Source organism: Puma concolor, chromosome A1 (genome assembly GCF_028749965.1).
Source record: "Puma concolor isolate L17-30 chromosome A1, mPumCon1.1.hap2, whole genome shotgun sequence".
Classification (NCBI taxonomy): Eukaryota; Metazoa; Chordata; class Mammalia; order Carnivora; family Felidae; genus Puma; species Puma concolor.
Genome location: NC_141667.1, coordinates 132,452,086 through 132,472,460, shown reverse-complemented (window position 1 = coordinate 132,472,460; position 20,375 = coordinate 132,452,086). Strand labels below are relative to the sequence as shown.

At 40.5% G+C, this 20,375-nt stretch overlaps 1 protein-coding gene and 1 long non-coding RNA gene across 4 annotated transcripts in view; one reads left to right on the top strand and one right to left on the bottom strand.

Moving 5' to 3' along the window:
* The window catches only part of CDC42SE2 (CDC42 small effector 2), a 138,659-nt gene extending 136,280 nt beyond the window's left edge, over positions 1–2,379 (top strand). For 2 of the 3 annotated variants that reach the window (XM_025924986.2, XM_086704832.1), the window contains exon 6: positions 16–2,379. The gene's annotated coding sequence lies outside the window, so the exon portion shown is untranslated. The remainder of the gene's footprint in view (positions 1–15) is intronic. The other variant, XM_086704842.1, reaches the window with a different exon arrangement.
* Positions 299–12,776, bottom strand: LOC147584483 (uncharacterized). The gene is made up of 2 exons (XR_015250404.1): positions 11,962–12,776; positions 299–2,797 (listed from the first exon to the last, which is right to left on the bottom strand). It is a non-coding gene; the product is annotated as an uncharacterized LOC147584483 (long non-coding RNA).
* Between the last annotated feature and the right edge of the window lie 7,599 nt (positions 12,777–20,375).

Below are 20,375 nucleotides of genomic sequence, written 5' to 3'. Positions count from 1 at the left end.
CTTTTGGTTTTATAGGTCATTGTGAATTTCTGTGTTTTCTCTTTTCACTCTTCTTTAATTTTGTTGTTGTGATTCCTTTTCAAATACAAAAAGAAGTGTGATGGCATCTTGTTCACCCTGTTGTGATTTCTCCAGTGAGATGTTCTTGTTCTGCTCTGAAGAAGCTGTTGTCAGATGAACCCTGCATTTCCTTCAGCTGGCATGCATGCCTTTGGACTCACAGACTTTGGATTGTGGCTTAATTTTTACCAATATGGATCTGATCTTAGCATGATCTTTTTTGTGAATGCTAGCACTGTTTTGCTTTTTTTTTTTTTGCCATTTGAAACATTTCTCTTCCATCTCCAACCCTCTGCCTTATGAGTTTGTTGGTAAGGTAGGATCTGCTATTATTTGTTACCATTTATGTATATTTTGGAAGGTATGACATCCACAAGCACAATGATCATTTTTATTCATTTGAAACTTGAGCAGAATAGATATCTGCATGCTTTATGAAGTTGCTTCATATGGGAGCCCATGGGATGCCAGAAAGGAGTATTTCTTTGCTGCTGTGGGCTGAGGGTAACTGCTGCTATTAGAGAAAGGTTAGCTGTGGCACCAAGTCTCGTCAGTTTCACACAAAGAGGCCTAACTGTAGCTTCTTTTAAAGTTAAAATCTGGCATTCATAAGGCATTCATTTGGTTGTAAATGTTCAATATATTTATTTTGAGAGCAAGGACCTGGGATTGTAAACAGGTATGGTTGTGTATCAGCATGTTGGGGTGATGCCCTCATCCAGTCTCATTGTGTACTCATTCTGTTTTTACTTGTTTTTATTTTAGTTTTATGGGATCCAGTTGTTTCCACTAACAGTTTGTTCAAGTCCTGGCCGGTACTCCTAACTTCACACTCTAGAGTCCTTGGCCTTTCCATATTCAGACTTCTTTCAGGGTAGTGGAAGTTACCAAGAGCAATTTAGTGACTTGACTGAATCGTTGCTCGTGAAAACAGTCTGGCTGGTGATTCTTTAGGACATTGGTGAGAAACCTTTGCTCAGGCTCCAAAATGTTTGTTCTTCACAAATTATGTATATTTCAGATAATTCTGTAAGTACTTTTCCTTCCCTATGAGGGTGTAGTGTTAAGACAGTTAGTGGTTTTGTAGTCTTATTAAAATGTTTAAATCCAATGTCTAATTCAGTTCTGACTACACTTTGTAGGGTTAGCATTTTATGCAGCAGGTGGGGCTTAATTGAAAATGTAGAGAGCCAAGAAATTAGGTAACTGGATAAATAATGGGTTTATATAGGCAAAACAGGCAAGCATTTCTCCACCAGTGCTTTTGAATTTAAGTTACCCAGTGCAGTGGGGGTGCTAGGTAACTCGGTGCTTGTGTTTCTGCACTTTTGAGTCTTCTTAGGTGTCAACCCCACACGGAGAGAGAATCTGTGAAGAAAAACATCTATGCTTAGTAGTAAAAATAGGCAGTTAGTTTAATTTACTCTGTGGATACTGCATTCTGGAATTTGCTGACCTTGGCCTTGTCAGTACTGATGCTCTGTAGTCTATTTTGACTTTTAAAATTCGTATAACTTTTATACTTGTCTTATAACTCCTGGAATCACAGTACAGGGAGCCATGCTCCTTTTTGCTGAATTCATGATTTGATGTTACTCTTTTTCTAATTAACATCTTCTCTGTGGACCAAATACTCCAGGAGCATTACCTTGCTCCTCGGCGTGTAACTGACCCGCAGTAGCCACACTGTGTACAAGAACATATGCCAAGGAAGGTGCCAATAAATTCAAGGAGACAAGTACAGTTTTAACATACTAACCTTGGACACAGATTTTCTAGCGAGGGTTAAAGATAAGAGTGTGAAGGGTGCAGCTTCCCCACATCCTAAGTGGAATTGTAAATTTTGGGCAACATGCCTCATTTTAAAATTGAGTCTAAATAAACAGGATTGACTGTTAGTGGTTTGCTGAAACAAGGGTTAACTGATGCATGGATTCTAAGAGTGATCTGCGTTCTATACAAGAGCTGCTTTCCGCTGGTGGAGGCATGAAGTGGTGCCAGTAAGCACAGACGGGGAACGTTAACTGTGGTGATGGGGTTTGGCATTTCCAGTGCAGCATTATCGCCTTTCAAGTGGGCCTTTGGAGATACTTTATATATTAGCTTTTACTTTTGTTATTAAATTATAGCAGTTTCATTATAGAGAGCAAGTTTGCCTTGATTTTGTTTAAAATGACTTCTGCTCAGCTCCCAGAAGATAAAATTGACATATTTTTATAATATAAGCATACTTTTTTTGTACATTGTGTTCATTCAGTGTTGGCTTGTAGATATTAAAAAGAAAGTATTGATTTTGATTCAATAAATGTTTTCTTTCCATCCTGGTTTGGTTTTTCATTTCTCTTAGAGCCCCTTTTTAGCATTCTTGTTTTTGCATGACAGTAATCACAACTGAAAAGACAACCCATCGCTTTTTAAAAGAGAATTTAAATTTGTAGCCACACAGTAAGGAAGCAGTGAGCTATCACATTAAGCAGTTCTAGAATATTTCCAACACGACAGCAAGTTTGCTCCCCAGGAAAAACTTGGCAGTGTCTGGAGACATTGTCACATCTTCAGGGAGGGGCACTACCGAACATCTATCCAGCCCCCAGATGTCAGAGTGCCACCATTGAGAAACCCTGACTGAGGACAAAGAATGTGTATACACTGACCAGTACATCCAGTTAGAAACTCTCCACTGCACTTGTGCATAGGTCAGGTAGGTTTGGGTGCATCTTGCCAAGTAATGTTGGTCCTAAAATAGAAAAATCAATGAGAAGAATAGGAAGAATATTTCAGGGGCACCTGGGTGGCTGAGTCGGTTAAGTGTCCCAACTTCGGCTCAGGTCATGATCTCACGGTTTGTGGGTTAGAGCCCCGCATCAGGATCTGTGCTGACAGGTTGGAGCCTGCTTGGGATTCTATGTCTCCCTCTCTCTCTCTCGAAAACAAACTTTTAAAATAAAAGTTTGTTCCTCATTTCATGGCCCAAGACTCAAAGGAAATTGGGTTAAGATGATAAAATAGTAACAAGACATCATGATTAAGAATAAAAGTATCTGAAGAAACATGTTGGTTTATCAAGATTTCTACTTTGAGCACGTTCTCAAAACACATGAATAAAATGTGCAAGGACTCATAAGATAAGCACATAAAGGACAAATCTATAAAAATGATCTGGAATTTGCTAAAACTTGCAACTCGCATAGGTAAGGAAATCATTTACCTTCTGCTTAAAGTATGCTTTGAGCACATGGCAAAGAAAGCAACTGAAATGTTACCTTCAATTTATTGTCTCCACCCCGAAGGGTCCAGTAAGAAAACTTTACCACTCAACAACTCATGTTAATCTGACTTTATATCTAAGCACATTAACTTTTCACTCTTACTATGTTTTCAGTGCTTCCTACCAGTTAGCTACTTTTGACCCCTCCCCTCATTCTCCAGTCTTCTGATCTTAACGGTTTCTGTCTGGCCTGCCTTCAGTTACCACCTGAATAAAGAGATGGAAATGTTTGATTTGAGGGGGAAGGACTGGTGATCCTGGTACGCAGTCAGGGGGACTATAGTCTGATTGGAAGGTGACAGCTGGGGAGAGAAGACATTATCCACCCCTTACCCCAAATTTTCTCCCCTGTAAACACAGTTCACTGGAGGTTTTACAACTGGCTCAAACTCCCATGGGCAGTAGCTTTCTATGGATAAATATGAGGACAGCCTGCTTTGGGAGCTCAGAAAGGATACCTAAGCAAGGATTTTTATTTTTGGTTTTGCCCCTCGAAAGGAACAACCAACAAGACACTTACTTAAAAATCCCCAGGGGTGCCTGGGTGGCTCAGTCCAACTTCACCTCAGGTCATTATCTCACAGTTGGTGGGTTCAAGCCCCGCATAGGGCTCTCTGCTGACACCTCGGAGCCTGGAGCCTGTTTCAGATTCTGTATCTCCCTCTCTCTCAGTCCCTCCCCTGCTCTCACTCGCTCTCACAGATGAATAAACATTAAAAAAAAAAACTTAAAAATCCTCAGAGTTTCACCTAGTTACCTAAACAAACTCATTCGTTAATACATCTGTGCCTTTCAAATGTTTCAGCCGACTATTTACGTTAGACCCCGATTCTTTGCCACAGCATGCTCAGGCAGTGTCTGTTTCTGGGTGTCTTTCAACATCATTGTTTGGATGTTCAGAAATAGTGCAGCGAAGAGGTAAATATCCTTGTTGCTGCTTTTGGTAGTCACTCAGATTCTAAATTCCAAATGCTATGAGATTTGAGTTTGATTTTTCACAAATCTTTGTAGATTTTGCTTACCTCTAATTTTCACTGCTTGGATAGTGTCTTAGCCTGTTTGGGCTTCAGATCTGCATAGGGTGAATAGGAATCTCTTTATAAAACATCTCTTCACAAGTGACACTTTCATGACCAGCACTTCCCGGTTGCCTCGCCTCCTGATAGTATCATCTTTGGGAGTTAGGATTTCAACATGAATTGTTGGGGGATACACACATAAAGACCAAAGCACTCAGCTACAGGAAGTGAGTGGAATTGTCCCTCTTTAGAGGCAGCCACATCCAACCTGTGCACAATGGAGCAAAGGCTACAGGCCAGTAGCCTATCAGGATCAGGCACTACTGAAACCGAGAAGCCAAAACCAGCCACCCTCTCTCCCTGCCTCCCTTTTACCAATCTGATATTCCTGAAGGAGACTAACATGACAGGTAGACATTTTAGAAAAAAACCCAGCCTGTTAGGTCATAGGAGGTGTGAAAAGTTAAGGGAAACGGAGGATTCAAGTGATCCCTGGTGTGCTAAGCCCAGGAAATGCTCTCTTCATACTTTGTGTCTTGAAATTTCAAAAACCTTTTTGCATTTATACTTTCCCACTTCATAGCCTCAATAAACCTTTTGTTCTGAAGACTTGTACCCTGCTCTGGGAGATTATTTCTTCTTCTGAGGATTAGGAGATTTTTCAGTAGCAGCCCTGTAATGGAGCGCTTTCTCAGACTTGTGAGAGAAAATTATTTTGAACTCGTACATTCTATCTACAGCCAGACTGTCCGTGAAACGAGATGGCAAAATAAAGATGAGTGGTCAGAAAGTTCTCCACACACCCTTTCTGAAAATACGTACCAAAGAGTATGCTCTGCAAGAACTAGTAGAACAAATTTAAGAGGATAATTCAAAGAAATGCCAGGACTTCTAGGTCTGAAGCTGATGTAGCAGTCTATCCTAATGAGAAGAAACAAGGGGAAGATTTTAGGAAAGCTGGTTATGAGAAGCATCATTAGCTGCAAGCTTCACGCATTCAAACACTTTTTATTGAGCACTATGTGCCCAAGGCACTGTTCACACACTGCAGATACAGCAGTGAACAAAACAAATTCCTTTACCCTCCGGGAGCTCTCATTCTAGTGTTGGGGATGCAGACAGATGGACTTTAAAAGCCAAATAAGTAAATCATGCGAGAGAGATCACAAAATGACCAGTGGCCTGGACAGCTGGGGATTTGGAAGAAGACCTACAGTTGGAAATGCCACCAGGCTAGGCTGAGACTGTGATAAGAAGTGGAGAGGACTGTAGTAACAGGGTGACAGAAGATGTTCTACTGTCAGTGAGCAGAAAGGACAGTTCTTGATATGCTGGTATAAACCACACACTTGTCCAAAGCTAGGACATGATTTTGAGGGAACAATGTATGTAATTTAAGAAGCTAGGACAGGGTCAGCCATGCAAATAAGAGTTATATGACAACTAATTGCCTCTCTTTAAGAGTCCATAGATAATCATCTTTTAAAAGCATAGCATAAAAGAATTATTCTCACAGAACACCCCATACATTTTAGAAAATGGCAAAATTCAATGCAAGGGAAAGTCGTGGAGGAGAGTAGAAGTGCTAATCTCTTTATGCAAATCCTGGGAGAAGTACTACCTCTAGGTCTGTGTTTATCTTTTACAGTTATAAACAACGTTACATGTCAACTATATCTCAATAGAGCTTGGAAAAAATTATAAGACTAACAAATTAGGGGTGTCTAGTTGGCTCTGTCAGTAGAGCATGCGGTTCTTGATCTTGGGGTCATGAGTTTGAGCCCCATGTTGGGTGCAGAGCTTACTTAACAAAAACCTAACAATTGAGAAACTTAAATGTAAACTAAAACCATAAATGGAATGAGGGAGAAGGAAGTCTTGCAAGCCTCCTCTTTTACAGGATTCAAAGTTGATGAGTCAAGAAATGAAATTTCTTATTAAAGAGGTAACCTGCAGAATAATGCAAAATGCAATGTGTGTAAGTAGGAATGGAGTTAGAAGCAGGCATGGAGACTTTTATTTTTCATGTAGTTCTGGTTTTCCTGTTTGGATTTCATTTTCTTTATACTGTTAATTTCATAACAGTAACATAAAACAAAGTAACAATACCTTTTAAATAATTATCAAGGAGGTGTTTTCAGCAAGATGGCAGGCTAGGATGCTCTAGGCTCTTGATTCCCGCACAGAAACATCAAATACACAATATATGAATCAAAATAGTTTTGTGAAAATGCTAGAAACCAGTTCACCTGCATCAACTAAGTGAATGCCTAACAGAAAAGGACATGCTCGGGGCACCTGGGTGGCTCAGTCGGTTAAGCGTACAACTTTGGCTCAGGTCATGATCTCACAGTTCATGGGTTCAAGCCCCGCATCGGGCTCTGTGCTGACAGCTCAGAGCCTGGAGCCTGCTTCAGATTCTGTCTCCCTCTCTCTCAGCCCCTCCCCTGTTCATGCTCTCGCTCGCTCTTTCAAAAGTAAATAAACATTAAAAAAAAAAAAAAAGGCTATGCTCAGAATGGTCAGAAATTTTGAGGCCTTTTGTTGGCCTTTGCCACACCCTTAATCTTGTGCAGTATGCCTCAGTTGTGAGAAAACCACTTAATTCTGGATTTCTCCCTCAGGACTCCAGGAAAAGAAAGAAACTTGCTTCTAACTTTCTGGCTTGTCTGGGGGCTACGTGAGGGACTGGTTTGTCTTGCCGGACTCAACATTGATGGAAATGGTGGCATAATGTGGAAGGTATATTGGAGGATGCTGACAACAGACATGGGTGCATGTGGACTCAAGACCTGTGGATGGCTGGGGACTAGAGATCACAGGCAGGGGTACACAAACTCAAGTCTCCTGAGAAGGAGCACGAATGAGATTCTTACAGAAGCGAAACATGTCAGAGCAGTTGCTATGTGGAGAACTAGGACAAAAGCACACACGCCGTCCCAGGGAAGATACATTCCCAGGAAAGAGGAGAAGACCATCAGGCCTTCAGTTGGGCTGATGAGCAAAGGTCTTCCCTTGCATGAAGCCGGTGTGTGGAGAGTGGAAGAGGGGGCTCCTTTTTCAAATGCCCCGATCTCAACAAAAGATCATAAGACATAGAAAGAAATAACAAAACACGGCTCATTCAAAGGAACAAAATACATCTCTAGAAACCAGTCTTTTAAAAAATGCAGCTCTCTGACTTGGCACAGATTTTAAAACAGGGGTCTTACATATGCTCAGTGAGCTAAGTGAACATGGACAAATATATTTTCTCTTCCTGATTATTTTAATAGCATTTTCTTTTTTCTAGTTTCACATTTTGAATACAGTATAGAATATATGTAACATACAAAATATGTATTAACTATGTTGTTGGTAAGACTTCTGGTCAACAGAAGCCAATCAAAATTTATTTTCTTAGTAGTTTTGGGGAGTCAAAAATTTTACGTGGATTTTTGAGTACATGACAGGAGGGTGGTGGTTAGCACCCTTAGCCCCCAGGTTGCTCAAGGGTAAACTGTATAATCAAACTATCAAGAGTCAAAGAAAGACAATCTTAAAGGCAGCAAGAGGAAAGCGATGCAAAAATTCTCAACAAATTGCTAACTAGAATTCATTAGCACCTTAAAGGATTATGCAGATGACCACGTAGGATTTATTCCTAGAATGCAAGATGGGGCACCGGGGTGGCTCAGTCGGTTAAGTGTCCAACTTCGGCTCAAGTCATGATCTCATAGTCCATGAGTTCGAGCCCTGCATCAGGCTCTGTGCTGACAGCTCAGAGCCTGGAGCCTGCTCTGGATTCTGTGTCACCCTCTCTCTCTGCCCCTCCCCTGCTCATGCTCTGTCTCTGTCTCAAAACTAAGTAAAAAAAAAAATTAAAAAAAAAATAATAATAAAAAGAATGCAAGAATGGTTCAACATAAGAAAATCAGTCAATGTAAGACACCACATGAGCAGAAAACTGGTATGATCATCACAATTGATAGAGAAAAAAATCATCTAAAAAATTCAATACAATCTCACAGAAAAAACACTCAACAGACTCTAGTAATAGAAAGAAAATATTTGAACAAAATGAAGGCTGTATATGGAAAGCCCACAGCTAACATCATACTCCATGGTCAAAAGACTGAAAGCTTTTCGTTTAAGATCAAGAACAAGACTTAGTTGCCTGCTTTCACCCTTCTACTGGACAAAATACCAGAAGTCCTAGCCACAGCAGTTGGGCAAGAAAAGGAAATGAAGGCATCCATACTAAAAAGGAAGAAGTAAAATTACCGCTCTTCAAAGACAGCATGATCTGTATGTAGAAAGTCCTAAAGATCTCACAAAACAAAGGACAGTTACAACAGTAAACTCCATAAAACTGCACATTCTAAATCAACACACAAAAATCGGTTATGTTTCTATATACTAACAGTCCAAAAAGGAAATTAAGAAAACAATTCTAGAGGCACGTGGGTGGCTCAGTTAAGCATCCAAGTTTGGCTCAGCTCATGATCTCACGGTTTGTGGGTTCAAGCCCCACGTTGGGCTCTGTGCTGACACCTCAGAGCCTGGAGCCTGTTTGAGATTCTGTCTGTCTCACTCTGCCCCTTCCCTGCTTACACTCTGTCTCTGTCTCTCAAAAATAAGTAAAATGTTAAAAAAAATAAAAATAAAAATAAAAAAAAGAAAGAAAACAATTCCATTTATACTGGCCTCAAAAAAAAAAAAAAAAATTACAATACTTAGGAATAAATTTAACCAAGGCAGTAAAAGACTGTGCACTGAAAACTACAAAACATTAGTAAAAGAAATTAAAGACACAAAAGAGGGAAAGTTATCCTGTTTTCGTGGATAGTAAGACTTAATACTGTTAAGATGTAAATACTATATAAGGAAATCTACAGATTTAATGCACTATCGAAATCCCAATGACATTTTTTGCATAAGCAAAAATACCCATCCTAACATGGATATAGAATTTCAAAGGACTCTGAAGAACCAAACAATCTTGGAAAACAACAAACTGCAGGTCTAATTTCAAAACATATTACAGTAATTAAATCCCATGTGGGATTAGCATATACAGCCATAGAATCCAATGGAACATTAGATATCCATAGAGCCCAGAAATAATTTCTCCTGTGTATGTTCCACCTACTCTACAAGGGATTTTCAACAACGATGCCAGGACCACTCAAAGGTTAAGGCCAGTCTTTTCAACAAATGCTGCTGGGAAATGGGATATAAACATGCAAAAGAATAAAGTTAAACTTTGTCATAGTCTGTTTGGGCTACTATAACAAAATGCCACAGACTGAGTGGCTTATAAACAAGAGAAATTTGTTTCTCACATTCTGGAGGCAGAGAAGCCCAAGGTTAAAGTGCCTTGGTTTAGCATGGTTGCTTTCTGATAACAGCCCTCTTCTCACTTCACAGCCAGTGCCTGTTTGCTGTGTCCTCACATGGTAGAAGGGCACAAGGGATCTCTCTGTTCCAAGAGCACCAGTTGTATTTGTGAGGGCAGACCCTTCCCAAAGGATCCACCTACTAATACCATCATAAAGAGCATTTCAACATATCAGTTGGAAGGAGGCACAAACATTGAGACCATAGCAGATCTTCACCTTACACAAAATATCAAAATTAAAATGGATTGAAGACGCCAATGTTAAGACTTAATATCACAAAACTTTTGAAAAGGCTTTGAGGGGAAGCTTCACAAGAGGATTTAGCAATAATTTCTTGGATATGACACTAAAAGCAAAGGCAACAAAAGTAAAAAAAAAAAAAAAGTGAACTGGACTGTATCAAAATTAACAACTGCATCAAAAAACCACAACAGAATGAAAACATAACCTGTGGAATGGGAGAATATATATTTGCAATCATATATCCAGAATATATAAAGAATTCCTCCAAGGGTGCCTGGGGTGGTTCAGTCAGTTGAGCGTCCGACTCTTGATTATGGCTCAGGTCACAATCTCACAGTTCATGGAATCAAGCCTCGTGTCCAGCTGTGTGCTGACAACACTGAGCCTGCTTGGGAGTCTCTCTCTTCCTCTCTCTACCCTTCACCCACTCACACTTGCACATTTTCTCTCTCAAAATAAATAAACATTAAAAACAAAAGAGAACTCCTCCAACTCAGCAACAATGACCACCACCGTTAAAAAATGGGCACAGGACTTGAATAGACCTATCTCCAAAGAAAATGTACAAATGGCTAATAAGCACAAAAAAAGATGCTGAACATCACTAACTGTGAAGGAAATGCAAATCAAAACCACAGTGAGATACCACCTCACACCCATTAGGATAGCTACAATTAAAAAAATAAAAAACCAACAAACCCAGAAAATAACAAGTGTCAGTAAAGATGTGTAGGAATTGGGACCGTGTACCATTGCTGGTGGGAATGTAAAACAGTGCAGTTGCCATGGGAGAACAGTACAGAGTTTTCTCAAAAATGAAAAATGCTGCTACCATATGATCCAGCAATCACATTCCTGGGGGTATATGCCAAAGAAGTGAAAGCAAAGTCCCAGAGGTACCTGCACACCTATGCTCACAGCAGCATTATCCACAATAGCCAAGAGTTAGAAGCAACCCAAGTGACCAGCAAGAGCTGAATGGAAAAATAAAATATGTGCACATCTGTGTGTGCACACACACAGAGGAATACTCTTCAGCCTTGACGAGAAAGGAAATTCTGCCACCGTACAACATGGATGAATGAACCTTGAAGACAGACACCACACTAGGTGACACACACCAAGCACAAAAAGACAAACATTGTGTTTTTATATAAGTTAATAGAAGTTTATAAAATATAAGTTATCTACGGTAGTCAGATTCAAACAAACAGAAAGCCAAAGAACAGGTCAGGTTAACTGACTCACAGACAACCGCAGAGTGCACAAATGAAGAGACGGGAAACAACGTGGGCTATTCAGAGCATGATCAAGTGCATAGGGAGAAACGCCTCAGAGCAGATGTGGACCTCCAGCTGAGAAATGCCGATGAGTGACTTAATCACTGGACACCCTCCTCTCTATTCCTGCTGAATGCATCCTGGGGATGAACTTGAATAGAGTCAATCTCCGCCTACCCCTGCACGCCAGGAGAAATGCCTTCAGGACTGAGATCTCATTAAAAGGCACATGGGCACGTGCCTTTTGCCAGCACCAGAGACCCCAAAAGAGGCCATGTCAGAAGCTCAGGCTGTTGAGCAACTGCCCGATACCTCAGGACTAAGCTGTGTTCTTTCCTCAGGTAGCACGAGTTCTGTACAGACTGTCAAACCATTACAAGGTCTCCACTCGACTCACTGGACAGATAGTATATAGTGCTCCCACAGAGCGTCCTCACTGGGCCAGTGTGGAGCAGGGGCCTTGGGGGAAACAAATCATGGAAGGCTATGAAAAACCACTTGATGCTTTCAAATGAAGCCTCAGACATCACGCACAGGGTCAATCTCATCAGAGCATCCCACATGAAGAACACCACATGCCAAACTGTGACGTGGCCGAGGGGCTTTCCTGGTGTGATGGGCAGAGAGTAAGGGGAAACCCAGTGCAGCCCAGCCAGTTATTCCAGGAAATCAGTGAGTGGCGAGCACGTGTTCCCTTGAATTAAACAAACCTCTCAATGATCTTCTTGACCTGGATTTCAGAAAACAGGCTGTTCTTTGCCTTCCATGACATTGGCACCCTTCTTTCTCTGCCCAGTAGCTTGTGAAGTCACTGGAGGTTTCTCTCCTTTGTCGCCAGCCACTTGCAGCTCTCAAATCTGAACAGAAAACCAGAGAATCAGCAGGTGTTTCAATCTAGTTCAAAGCTGTTCATGAGCAAGTTCCTCAGACCCTCTATTTCCTAAAAACAAGGATTTCGGGACTGATAAAAGAAAATCACCAGCATACGCTCCTACTGAAAGAGATAGTACAAAATTAAGAGTGCTGCTTTCTTTCCAACCTTAAGAAATAAATGCAGAAGATAAATTTCCAGTACAGGTTCAATGATTGGTTTATTCATTAGACTTTTATTAGTTCCAGATTGCCAAAAGCGCTTTACAGACCTGGCCTAACAGGGGAGGGAAAGCAAAGCTCAGTGGACGTGCTAGGCTGTGGGGCTATTTGAGGGTTGGGCCACTGCATGGAGGGGATGAAGACGTGCTTAGTAAAGGCCAGCCTTGCGCTAGGCATGTGTGGGCTGTGCTCATTCTCACAACCATCCTATTAGGGAACTTTTACCCCCCATTGCACCGATGATGGAACCGATGGTTGGAGAGGGTACGTAACTTGCTCAAGGTCAAACAGCTAATTATTGGGTGTAGTAGTCTTGTAGTTGAGAAAGAGTGTCATGGGAGCTCACAGGAATTGACCTCCACCTATATGCTAAGGAATGTAGGAAGGCTTCACACAGGCCCACCTACAGTCATGCACACAATACGTGTGTGTGTGTGTGTGTGTGTGTGTGCGCGCGCAGAGGGGGGGGAGGTTACTGTCACTCACTTGAAATCCCACCAGAACACCATGCCTTGGAGACGGGATGGTTGCCTTAAAAAAGGGATTTGGGGAACATGTTCTAAAACGAGGGAAGGCAGGGAAGCAAGGAAGGAGAAGGCAGAACTGGGGTTAAGTCCACATAGGTCGGCTGCCTGCCAGTCATGATCTCTAAGAGAACAGGCTTTCACAGCAAAGACAGTAGCCCCTCTGCTACACTTCTAACTCTCCTTCCCTGTCACCTGAGTGGAGGTGGGGGGGGCACCTGACTCTGAAGCCTCAAACCCATGCTCATCAGGAGCCCCGATGCAGTAACATTCCAGGCCCCAGTAGTCTTTAAACCAGAAGGTGGAGACAGGACAAGGCTCAGGAGTAACTAGTGCAAAACATTTTTTAAATTGGAAGATAAAAAATAGTGAAAAGAAACCCAGAATGCCAATGACTTAGCGGTAGAACCCACCCCAAGATCCAGGCTGCAGTGGATTTGCTGGCTTTGGGGCCATCAGAAACCAGAACGGAGGCCTGATGTGCTGCTCTAAGCAGGCCACAAAGGATTCCGGAACTCTCGCCATCCTGAGCATCTTGGTCGCTGGCAGATCTCTAGACCACAACCCAATACCTGTCCCTTCCATGTGCCTCCTGGAACAGAAAGAGCTCTTTGGCTATCTCGTCTATTATTTTGCCTCTCAAAGGAAGTCACGAGTTCAATTAAGATTTATGGGGCGCCTGGGTGGCGCAGTCGGTTGAGCGTCCGACTTCAGCCAGGTCACGATCTCGCGGTCCGTGAGTTCGAGCCCCGCGTCAGGCTCTGGGCTGATGGCTCAGAGCCTGGAGCCTGTTTCCGATTCTGTGTCTCCCTCTCTCTCTGCCCCTCCCCCGTTCATGCTCTGTCTCTCTCTGTCCCAAAAATAAATAAATGTTGAAAAAAAAAAAATTTAAAGTCTGACCTTGGCAATGACAAAAAAATTGCTACTTTTAAAGCTTCTTTCTTTGCTCCTTAGTATGACAAAGCCCTAGAGGGTTTTAGCGAAACGAAGTGCTTGACTTAAAATCCAAGTTCAAGTTTCCCTGTGAATTTTTGCCCTAGGTGCAATATCAGTGCTGACTAGCTACTTGATATTTGGTGCCCTAGGGGATTTTATGGATGAGAGGCAGGGGAGTGATCATTTGCAGTTTGGGTTTTTTAGGTGTGTGCAGTTGCCCTAAACATGCTTCTGGTCTCAAAGGACTTGAAACTCATCACTGCCTACCGATTCCCTCAGCCTACCACAAATACTTCATTTGTTCATTTTTCTTGGGTTGGATTTTTTTTTTTTGGCAATTAAAAAAAATTGTGGTAAAATACACAAACCTAACCATTTTGAAGTGTACATTTCAGGAATGTTATATACATTTGCAACGTCATACAATCCATCTCCAGAAATTTTTCATCTTGCCAAATGGGAATTCTATACCCATTGAACCATAACTCAGTTTTTCCCTCCTGCCTAGCCCCTGGCAATTGCTATTCTACTTTCTGTGCCTGTGAATTTGACTCTATTAGGTACCCCACCCAACCCAATCAAAATAATTCACTGTTTATCTTTTTGTTTGCTGGCTTAATTCCCTTAGCATAATGTCTTTTCTTAAAGTTCATTCATGTTATAGCAGCTGTCTGAATTTCCTTCCTTTTAAAAGCTGAATAATATTCCATTTTATGTTCATACCACAAATTATTTTTTGATGCATCCATCGATGAACACTTGTGTTTCTTCCACCTTTTGGCTATAGTGAATCATGCATGGGTGTGCAAATACCTCTCTGAGACTCTGTTCTCAATTCCTTGGGATATATACCCAGAAATAGGATTGCTGCATCATATGGTACTATTAATTTTTTGGAGGAACCTCCAGGGCATAGGGTTCTAATTTTTCCACCTCTCCACCAACACTTGGGATTTTATTTTATTTTTTATAGTACCCATCTTAATGTGATTATGATTTCCATTTCCCTCATAATTAAGTGATGTTGAGCATCTTTTCATGTGCTTATTGACCATTTGTGTATCTTTTTTAGAGAAGTTTCTTTTAGGTCCTTTACACATTTTAAAATTATTTTTATTGTTGAACAAGGAATGTTTAATAAATTTTAAAAAATCTTTTAAACTATTAGATATTTCTAATATATGTCTTTAAAAGTGTGAAAGTATTAAGAGGAGTGTCTTACCCAACATGACGTTATATTTGTTCAGTGATACCTTCAGAGAACCCCTGGGTACAGCCTGCCTCTACCTTAGAGCTCCTCTGTGCCTTGTCCGAGTTTTTAGACTCCTTCCACCTCAGGGTGCCTTCATCACATTCTTAGTGCTAGGAGTATGGTTCTTTCTAGTTCTCCACTCACTTATTAAATTTCTGACTCCCAGTGTGTTTTAACTTAGAAACAGTGAAGTGCTGAGTCTCATCAACACGTTAAGAGTATAGTCTTAGTGCATTTTCTATTTGGAACCAATTTTAGTTTGGGGAGCATCTTGATTATATTTCCAAGAGGTGCTTTTGTCAGATAAGTGATCACTACATAAAGGAGTGTTGGCCAGCCAAGTTGGGTCAAGAAATGAAATTCTAGAAAAGGAGATGAAATGGAAGAATTAAGGTAGAAAACTACCCAAGTGTGATGAGGGTTAAGAGGCAGGCAGGCAGACAGAGTGGCAGCACAGGCACGTGCGAGGTAGCCGGGCACTGACAAAGGATTATACATGTGTGAACTCACTTCATCTGCAGAGCAACAATAAATACGAGACAGGTTATTGCTGGTAACCTGTTTGTGGATAAGAGAACTAACTAAGGCAGAGACAATATACAGCGAATAAGTAATAATATTAGTTATCTGTTGCTGTAAATTATCACGAACTCAGCAGCTCAAAATAGCACAGTTTCAGTAGGTCAGGAGTTTGGGCCGAGGTTGGCTGGGTCATCTGCTCAGGGTCTCCCACGGCTGTAATCAAGCTGCTAGCTGTGCTGTGCTCAAATCTGGAGGCTGACCTAGGGAAAAAGCCACTTCCTAGCTGGTCCAGATTTGGGGAGAATTCATTCCCTGGAGAACTGAGGGTTCCACCTTCTTCCTACTGTTGGCTGAATAGATAGCAGGAACTCCATGTTCCCTGCAGTTGTTATTCACAACTGCCAAGATTTGGAAACAATCTGTTGATGAATGGGGAAGCAAAATGTGGTATGTGCAAAGGATTATTATTCAGCCTTTAAAAAGAAAAAAAAAAAAAAAAAAACATCTAGCCTTTTGTGGGAAACATGGATGAACCTGGAGGACATTATACTAAGTGAAATAAGCCAGGCACAGAAAAACAAAGAATGCATGATCTCACTTATGTGTGGAATATGGGGAGTGCCAGGAGTTGAGGGGTGTGGGAACGGGAAGATGTTGGTCAAAAGGTACGAAGATTCATTTATGCAGGATGAGTAAGTTCTGGAGTGCTACTATATGGCATAGGGACTAGAGTCAATACTGTACTGCATAGATGAAATTTGCTATGGGAGGTGATTTTAAGTGTTCTCAACACACACAGATTATGAGTATGTGAAGTAATGAATACGGTAATTAGCTTAACTGTGGTAACCATTTCACAACATACACATACATTAGACCATCATGTTGTACAGTTGTATGCTGCCATCCACTGAATGCTTATGCCCCCACCCCCATTCACATGCTGAAATCCTAATCGCTAAAGGTGAGGGTATTAGGAAGTGAGGCCTGTAGCAGGTGATTAGGTCAAGTGGGTGAAACCCTCATGATTGGGATTAGTACCCTTATAATAGAAGCCCCTTCTCTGTGAAGACAAAGCAAGAAAACACCATCCATGAACCAGGAGAGCGGCCTTCAAAGAACAGTGAGCCTGCTGGCACCTTGATCTTGGACTTCCCAGCTTTCAGAACTGTTTTGTTACATTAGCCCAAACTAAGACATATACCTCAAATATATACAATTTTTATCTGTCAAGCATACCTCAGTAAAGCGGGGGGGTGGGGAGCCCTAAATCACATCACTTAAAAAATACATCTTATATGAAAAATATTAAAGACCTTAAACCAAAACAATAAAACAGTGAGAGTCAAGAGAAAATCTAAATAAATGCAGAAATATACTGGCTTCACAGATCAGAAGACTAAATTTTATGAATATGTTAATTTCCTTCAAATTGTTATATTATTTCAAAAAAAAACCCCTCCTCAAAATTGCAATTGTGTGTGTGTGTGTGTGTGTGTAAGTTGATAAGCTGGCCATTAGATTTATTTGGAAATGCAAATGATAAAGAACAGCTAATATTCTGGAAAAACACCAGGGTCAGCAAACTTTCACTACCAGGTATCAGTAGTATCAGTATCACTGCTAGAGCAATGAAGACAATGTGGTATTAGGGAAGAATACGCTGATAAAACAGAATACAGACCCCTGAATAACTCAAACATATACAGACAGCTGGCTCATAGCACTGTAATCAATGCAACAAAGGATTTATCTTTTCAACAAACAGTATAGGAACAACCCATAGGGGAGGGAATGGAACCTGACCTCTACCTTACATTGGGCACAAATTCTATTCCAGATAAACTGTAGATCCAAATTTAAAAGGTAAGACACTGAAGTATTTGAAAAATATTGGCACAAATATGTTAATGAATTTGGAGCAAAGAAAGACTTCTTAGATCACACCAGAAAAAGCATTAACCATTAAGGAAAAGAGTAATGCAGTTTCTCCAGTTTAAAATTAAGAACTTTTCTTTTTCATTATGACAGAGCATGCCATAGAGTGGGAAAAGTTATTAGTCATGGATGTAACTGATAAAGGAGTCATATCCAAAATACATAAAAAACATCTACAAGTAGATAAAAATGAAATAGACTAAAAAATGTACTTCATAAAAGTGAAAATCAAATGGCCTACAAATTATGAAAAGGAGCTCAATTCCCTATAACCAGGGAAACAAAAACTAAAACCATAATAAAATACCGTTACATATCTACCAAAATGGCCAACATTAAAAATGCGAAAAATACCAAGTGGTCTGAACAGACAGCTGCCAGGAGTCTATGGAATATGCAGTGGTTCAGTGTAGACTGCTAGCAATCTGACTTGTTCTTATGTGTTACCTGATTTTCCTTCCTGCTCAGAATTGGGTCATCATCTGGAAGATTTCCCTTAGGTGCCCTGGAAAACACCAAATCCTATGTACAAATGATATGTTAGGAAATCACTGCATCCACACTGTCCAGGGTTTATCCAAAGAGAATGTCTAAAATTCTCTTTTCTAGTTGGAAATGTTTCAGTTTCATCACCCCTGTGAAGGAGAGCTCAAAATATTTCACTGTGGACTGCAGGCATACCGGGAAACGGCTAAGAAATTACCTCGCTCTTACGTTTCTGAAGACAAAGACTGCGAGAAACACGCTTTAGTGTGGCGCCATCTGGTGGCTCCAATGTATTTTACCACAACTTCCCCTTTCAGGCCACATTTTTACAAAGTATAAAAGGTTCCGGCCCCTGATCAGCTGCTGCTACAGTCAAAATAGAGCAGAGCAGAGCTAAAGTTCCACACGAACTCTAAACCGATGTAGTTTTTCAAAATGGGATTAAGCAACTTTCCATGTTTAATGGAAATTTTCCCCTCTAATTTAGTTTAAGTTTTGCCCTGTTTTCTATTGAGAGTTTTTCTTTTGATATACAGATGTACTTCATATATTCTGGATACCCGTCCCTTGAAGGGGTATATGAATGAAAGTACATTGTCCAACTCTATATGGCCTTTTGTGTTTTTATCTTTTTTTAAAATAATTTTTTAACGTTTATTCATTTTTGAGAGGCAGAGAGAGCGCATGAGCGGGGAAGGGGCAGAGAGAGGGAGACACAGAATCTGAAACAGGCTCCATCCAGGCTCTGAGCTGTCAGCACAGAGCCCAACGTGGGGCTTGAACTCACAGACCGTGAGATCATGACCTGAGCTGAAGTCAGACGCTCAACCGACTGAGCCACCCAGGCGCCCCCCTTTTGTGGTTTTAAATGGTATCTTAAGATAAACCTGTCTTTAAGACAAATACATCAATCATTTCCTTTAGAGTTGTCTTAGGAGGACCTTATTTAAGAAATCCTTCCTATTACTGACATTTTGTTAAGATAAGCATTGTTTCTTCTGTAAGCATTGGTGCAATTTTTTGATAAAGTCATCCAGGGCTTGAGTTTTCTTTGTGGAAAGGCTTTTAAAATGACAGCTTCAATTCCTTTAACAGCCAAAGGATTACTAAATTTTCCTTGTTACAGATTTGTTTTTTTCTGTGAATTTATTTCATCTATATTTTGGTTACTTTAAACATCTCGTCTTTAATGACGCTAATCATAATGATTCCTTTTCATTCCTAATAACAGTTTTGCCATTTTTCTCTTTTCTTGGTCATTCCCCCTAAGAGATTAGCAATTTTATTAGTCTAAAATTTTTAAAGAGTTTAGTGCTTTGTTAATCTTCTGTTGGTCACGTTATATATTTCATTAATTTCTGTTATTTTCTTGAATTTATTAGAATTTAATTTGCTGTTATTATTCTGGTTTCTTGACAAGGATGTTTAATTCATTTTTAGCCTACCTTTCTTACATATACATTTTAAGGCTACAAACTTCCCCTTTAAGTATGGCTTTAATCTCAACCAAAAGGTTTGATATTCATATTTCCATTTTAATTAAAAATTTTTTTCTACTTTCCACCAGGTTATTGGGGGAAACATTTCTTAACTTCTAATTTTTAGTTTGTGTTACTAGTTTAATTTTGTACAGATAGCCTTTTCTACAGGAGTCCAACTTTTCGCAATTTTTTACTTACTTTATGGCTTACCAGAGAGCCAACTTTGATCAATGCTCTGTGTTCACCTGGAAAGAACATAGGCTTTGCTGTTGCTGATTAAGTGTTCTATACAGTCCATTAGATTAAGTTTGTTAATTGTGTTGTTCCTGCCCTCTGTATCCTAAATGCTTTTTTTGGGGGGGGCGGAGGGCAGGGGAGATAGGGTGTGTGTGCTTGCTTGTTACTGTTATTTACTGACAGTTATATTCAATTTTTCTATATGGACTTGCACTTCCAGTCAAGATGGAGTAAGTACCACTTTACCCTCATGCCTCAAGTAACTAACACACTAGAGAAAACAGGTAAAACAATGCCACTTAAGACACTGGACATCGGGCAGTGAAGAACAGTAATCCTCGAGAGCACAAAAACAAGAGCTGAGCCTTACCTCTGCCCCAGTTTACTACCTGAAGAAAACTTCCAGGCTGTAATGTAAGGGAAGAGAAACTGAGGCGGAGCTCATCAGTGTTCCAGAGCTGACGAGACAGGTGAGAGTCCGGGAAGATGCAAGTAGCTAGAGTTCAATCTTCCATAAGCTTCAAAAACAGACAAAGAGTAACTTCCAGCTCTTTCCACGAGTCCAGTTTAACCTTAATACCAAAACCTAACAAGGGTATTATAAGACAGGGATGTTAGAGACCATCTCTCTCCCCAACATAGATGTAATATTCTAA